Genomic DNA, 6,000 nt, shown 5'->3' on the forward strand with positions numbered 1-6,000 from the left:
AAAATAAAGTTATTAAAATAAAGAATTAAAAAATATTAAAATAAAAAAATGTAAAATGTAATAATTTAAAAAGAAAGAAGAGAACCAAACCAATAAACAGATCCACCAATGATAACAAGTGCTAAAAACTAAACTATGATAATCATATAAATCAGAAACTATTCAGTCTCATACAGCAAATCCCAAGACTACAGTTGCTCCCAAAGTCCACCTCCTCAATTTGGGATGATTCGTTGTCTATTCATGTATTCCACAGGTGCAGGGTGCAATCAAGTTGATTGTGGAGCTTTAATCCGCTGCTCCTGAGGCTGCTGGGAGAGATTTCCCTTTCTCTTCTTTGTTCGCACAGCTCCCGGGGTTCATTCAGCTTTGGATTTGGACCCACCTTTGCGTGTAGGTTGCCTGAGGGCGTCCGTTCCTGCCTGGACAGGGAGGGATTAAAGGAGCAGCTGATGCGGGGGCTCTGGCTCACTCAGGCCGGGGGTGGGGGTGGGGCAGGGAGGGAGGGGCACAGATGCCCGGCGAGCCTGCGGCGGCAGAGGCCTGCGTGACGTTGCACCAGCCTGAGGCGCGCCGTGCGTTCTCCCGGGGAAGTTGTTCCTGGACCACGGGACCCTGGCAGTGGCGGGCTGCACAGGCTCCTGGGAGGGCAGGTGTGGATAGTGACCTGTGCTTGCACACCGGCTTCTGGGTGGCGCAGCAGCAGCCTTAGCGTTTCATGCTCGTCTGCGGTGTCCACGCTGATAGCTGCGGCTTGTGCCCGTCTCTGGAGCTCGTTTAGGCGGTGTTCTGAATCTCCTCTCCTCGGGCACCGCGAAACAATGGTCTCTTGACTCTTAGGCAGGTCCAGACTTTTTTTTCCCGGACTCCCTCCCGGCTAGCTGTGGCACACTAGCATCTTTCAGGCCATGCTCACGCAGCCGACCCCAGTCCTCTCCCTGGAATCTGACCTCTTGAGGCCCGAGTCTCAGCCATGACGCTTAGTTTAAATGTCATTTAAAACTTTTTTTTTTGAGCTGAAAGGCTTATGTTACAGCTTAATCATCCGATGATCTGATGCAAAACGTAACCCACCTGGAGACTGTGCGTGAGCAGGAGCTTGTCAGCTACAATTTTAAAGCACTTGTTGAAAGCAAGGGGGAGGATGAGAGAGAGTGGGTAGGCAATGCATTGGCGTGTAGTGCATAAGATATTATACGTCATTTGAGAGAAGAGGCAGACGTGACCTGACCCCTCATCCCTGTATCAGCCATAAGGTTCTAGTAGCCTTTGGCAGACACGTTTAGAAAGTTTAAATGTGTTGGAGAAAGGAGTGGGACAGAATCAAGTTAGACGATAGGAATATAATTGCTACCTGTTGGGGGCCTGGACTTAAACTGCTTTATTGGCTGTACTCTATGGGATGTTTAATGTCTGCAGTTGTTTGGATCTGGAGAAAGGGATGAGGTCTATTTAAACCTCTGCAACAACAAGCAGTGTCACAACAGGATCTCCTCATTTCTTTATACAGAACAGATGTCCCAGTCTGGATCTCTTGGTTAGGGCTCCCTGTCCTTGGGGAGCTGAGAGAGTTAAAGACAAAGTGAGGATAAAGGAGTGTCCCTGGAGCTGGGTAAAGGCCTCGTGAGACTAAATTTGGTTGGAAATATTTCCCCACCGTGTCTGCTCAGAATGGCAGACTTCCATGCATCCTTAATGCTCCTTCCTGGAATTCATATGCCTCATTTGAAAGAGAGGGGTGCTTTTATCAAGCCATCAGCCCTCCTGCCAAAGCCCAGTGTAATCACCTGAAGAACAGAAGAGAATATTTGGCATCTGTTATTTCACCCTTGCTTCTCTGCCTTTTAGCTGGAAGGACAGATCGACTTTCTGTCTTTCTTAATGGAAAACGAATCTATTTTAGGATAGTGACAACTTAAGAGACAATTTCTTCTAGGTAGAGAAATGTCAGTGTGAATAGCATCTGTAAAATTGCCGTTTGTCCCAGGAGTGTGAAGGAGTCTGAAGATGCCCAGGGGATGTGACCTGGAATCAATTGTCCTCCAGCCTCATCTCCATCCCCAAGCTCTCTGCTCTCTTGTAAGCCAGAGGTACCAATCTGGGTAGTATTCTGTCTGTCCTTTCCTATCCTTAGTTCTAAGTGCTAGGAACATAAGGAACATGGCAGCTGCCCACCGGGAGGTGTCCTTTTGTCAATGAGGACCTCAGTTTCCTTCCAGCCCTTGTCCTGACTCTCTTTTTCTGTTAGATCGTATCTCCTCTCAAAGGGCAGAAACCCTCAGCTGCCTATCTGTGTTTTCAAATATTTTAAGTAATAACTAGAGATGTGTATTACATTATCCTGGAGGCCACAGATAAACAGGATGGGTATCTCAGATGGAAAAGCTCATAATCCAACTAGATTGTAAGCCCCTTGAAGGCAGGTAGGATTATCTTCCCATAATTGGACATGCTTAGTAAACTGAACCAATGACTCAGTGGACAGAGCACTGGACCAGGAATCATGAAACCTGAGTTATAGTCTAAGCTCTGCCAAGCTGTGTGATTTTGTGACTTTGTCACAATACCTGCCACTATTCCTGTCATCCCTGTCCTATAGCAGGACTTGGTTTCCTGGTTTACCCAATAGGCAGTTCTAATGTTCAGTCCTGGCCAGTCTCCACATTTATGTGTAAAATGAATGAAAAGGTAGGCTAAAGAATATCTAAGAGCCCTGCTAGCAACAAAATGTTTTAAAATGTCCTCTTAAAACACATGCTATTTGGGAACCGTAAAAACTTGTGGTCTGAGGACAACTGCCATGTGGCAATGTTACAGACACTAAGCTCAAAATCAAAACTTCTAAAAGCAGGTGGACAGTTTCAAGTGCATGATGTTCTGAAGAGCTTATGTAACAGGGGCACATTGTGTCCTACTGACATTTGTTTCAAAAATAGCCACCTTAGCGATACAAGGTGGCCCAGACATCAACCTTGATTTGATTTCCTTTAGAGGAAAAAAAAAACAAAACATTTAGGACTCATCTGAAAAGAGGCTGATTGGCTTCTTTCTTCTTTAACAAGTTTAATTTATTTTGACTCTTTCTTGAGACTTTATGGCAGATACTGAAATCTCCTTTGCAAAGCTTTTTTCATCTCTGCCTTTCTTCATTTTTTTCCTACTCTGATCTGTTGTACATACTAAAAGTATAAGAGAAAATGCCCTAAAGATAAAGCTGTGTCTCTCTGTGTAGTTTTCGTGTTATTGCAAGAAATACTTCCATGTTCTCCATCCTTTTGCTTATTAAGCACTTAGGGAAGTCACCGGGGGGTGTGGGGGGTGTGGGGTTTGCCCTTCTTTTTCTCAAGCAACTTGCAAACCATAGGAGACCAGGCCTGCCAGAAATGAATGCCTGTTTTCACTTTTCTCCATTTCTATCAATGACAGAGAAGTTGCAAACTTCCCAACGCCGAAAGATGAAAACTTCTAAATGGAGAGGAAGACTCACTTAGCTTAGATCATCCTCCCTTACAGACAGCTCCCACTCTAAGCATGAGAAGAACGTCCATTTTTCATAGCCACACATCTTAGAGGAAAGTGGAACTTGGCAGCCCACTCAAGTAGGTTGGTTTGTTCTCGGTTCCTGGGAATCACCTTGTGTTATAATCTCAGAAAGCACCAGACACTTGTTCTAGGTCAGGGGAGGGAGGAGGACATTTCTGTAAGAGCCTTCCCTGGCTATTGCTTTTATCTTTAGTAGAAAGAACTGGGTGAGAAAGACGGGTAGGCTCCTCCAGGAGAATTTTTACCTATTCAGCAGCAGAGAGTTGGTTTCTAAATTACGAAACAAATACGGGACTTGCTAATTCTCAAGCTCCCTCACTCACACATACACAAACTGGAAAGAGGAAGAGAATGTGGAGATTAAGTGGGTGCAGTACAGAGGACATGCCAGAGGAGAAACCAGAATCCACTGAGAAAGCTGGTCTTTGTCTGAACAATGTCAAGAAATTTGCTTTGCTCTTCAGCACTGTGTTTAATGTCCTGTGCAGTGACAGGAGGGCACTGAGCTATTTACACAGCGTGACAGGCTTTCTCTTGAGACAGTAGAACGCTATGGCAATTGAGACATAACGGGCTGGTAGAGCCCATGCCAGTTACTCTGCCCTGGTGGAAACAGCCCCTAAATTCCTTGTCAGGTTTATGTGGCCAAATACTCTTCCCCCCAGAATGGCTAAGGCACCAAGGGCCTTTGCAATGTGTTTCAACTATCTTTTAGGATGGGATGGGTCTGCAACACTTGGCTGTTAGGCGGTATGCGGCAATGGTTAAAGAACACACACTTCATAGGCAGAGACCTGGGTTCAAACCACTGTGTCAGAACAAGCTGTTTGGCCTTGATATGAGACTTCACCTCTCTCGGCTTCAATTTTTCTCATCTGTAGAATGATGTTAATAGTGTTTTGAGGATTAAGTTACATAATGCTTGTAAAGCACTTGGCACAATGCCTGGTGACCAGTAAATATGCAACAAATGGTAGCTAATAATAATAAAAATATTATAGGATTACCTCTCGCCATGAACTCAATTTAATGGATACTGGCTGGGCATTATTATGTGCCAGGCATTCATTCATTAAAGCAAAAAGTGAGTATCTCTTATGCACCAGGTAATGTGCTAAGAGCAGGGGAGAGCTGTGAGCAAGACGGGACATCTTAGAGCCTGAGTGCTGGGCAGATTAGGGACAGGAAGTAGAAGAGGACTTGATCACCAACTTGTAAAGAGGTTACAGCTGTGTCAAGATGGTTCAGAGCTTCTCAGTTTTCTCAGAAAGCATGACGGGTGCTCTGTCCCTTCTTCAGCCCCTCTCTCTGGCCTTAGAAGTTCTTCTTTCTCATAACTGGGTTCACTTGCATCTTATCTGCAATTCAGCCCTGCCCCAGTTCCCAGGACCAGCCTTGACCCAAGACAGGGTCCAGCCCCACAGCTGGGGGCTAAGGTTCAAATCGCCTTGCAGCTTGTGTGACTGGAAGATGGTGCCTTGGTTTTGGTACTTGAGGTCCAGTCTCATTTTAAGCCTTAATTCCCTTTGTGTGCCCTTATTTTTAGAAATGAGCTTCTGCCTTTGTGCTTGTTCCTTAGGACCTGTTCCAAAAACTTATTTAGTGACCCCAGTACTATCTTACGATTGGAGAGCTATACCTTATTCTTGTTAATTCCTGTCTCAAGCGCTAGAGTCTTTATCCTAAACCTCAGTCCAATAGCTAACTTGTGGACATTTGCTTCTTGCCAGACTCTTCTCAATATATCCACCCCCTAAATTCCTCTCCTTCCGCTAACCTGTTGTTTAGACAGGGACTGGTGGTTGCAAGTAAGCTTTGTCTGTTAGAACTAAACCTCTGCCACTGCCACCTGCACTTGGGTTAGTTTTCTAGGGACTGGTTCACCCAATGGGTGGTTCTTATGTCCAGTTTTGTTTATTTCCATGTGCCTCACTGGGTGGCCCAAGATCTGACCTTCCCAATCAGAGGCCAAAACCTTTTAAAGCTAAGTCCCCGAGGAGCTCTGAAGATACTACTGTACCCCTTTTAAAAAGCCCTATAACTATTAGTATAATTCTTTTGTACTTCGCCCATGGGCAAGCCCTTGGCAGAGCCATTCTGTTCATTCATTAATTCATTCAAGATATGTTTATTGGACTTCCATTATGTGTCAGGCCATGGCATATTGAAATGAATCAGACATGGCTTCTGTTTTCAAGGAGTTCATAGACTAGTTGGGACAGGTAAACTGGAAAACAGATCGTTAAAGTAGAGGTTCAAAAGTACTATGAGAGGGCTTTCCTGGTGGCGCAGTGGTTGAGAGTCCCCCTGCCGATGCAGGGGACATGGGTTCGTGCCCCGGTCCGGGAAGATCCCACATGCCGTGGAGCGGCTGGGCCCGTGAGCCATGGCCGCTGAGCCTGCGCATCCGGAGCCTGTGCTCTGCAACGGGAGAGGCCACAACAGTGAGAGGCCCGC

General features: G+C 45.7%; 1 protein-coding gene across 2 annotated transcripts in view; it reads right to left on the minus strand.

Annotated features, from left to right (window-relative positions):
• The window catches only part of GRIA3 (glutamate ionotropic receptor AMPA type subunit 3), a 282,338-nt gene that overhangs the window by 70,668 nt on the left and 205,670 nt on the right, over window positions 1–6,000 (minus strand). The gene's annotated exons all lie outside the window — the stretch shown is intronic.

Source organism: Lipotes vexillifer, unplaced genomic scaffold, assembly GCF_000442215.2.
Source record: "Lipotes vexillifer unplaced genomic scaffold, Lipotes_vexillifer_v1.1 scaffold1524, whole genome shotgun sequence".
NCBI classification, from domain to species: domain Eukaryota; kingdom Metazoa; phylum Chordata; class Mammalia; order Artiodactyla; family Lipotidae; genus Lipotes; species Lipotes vexillifer.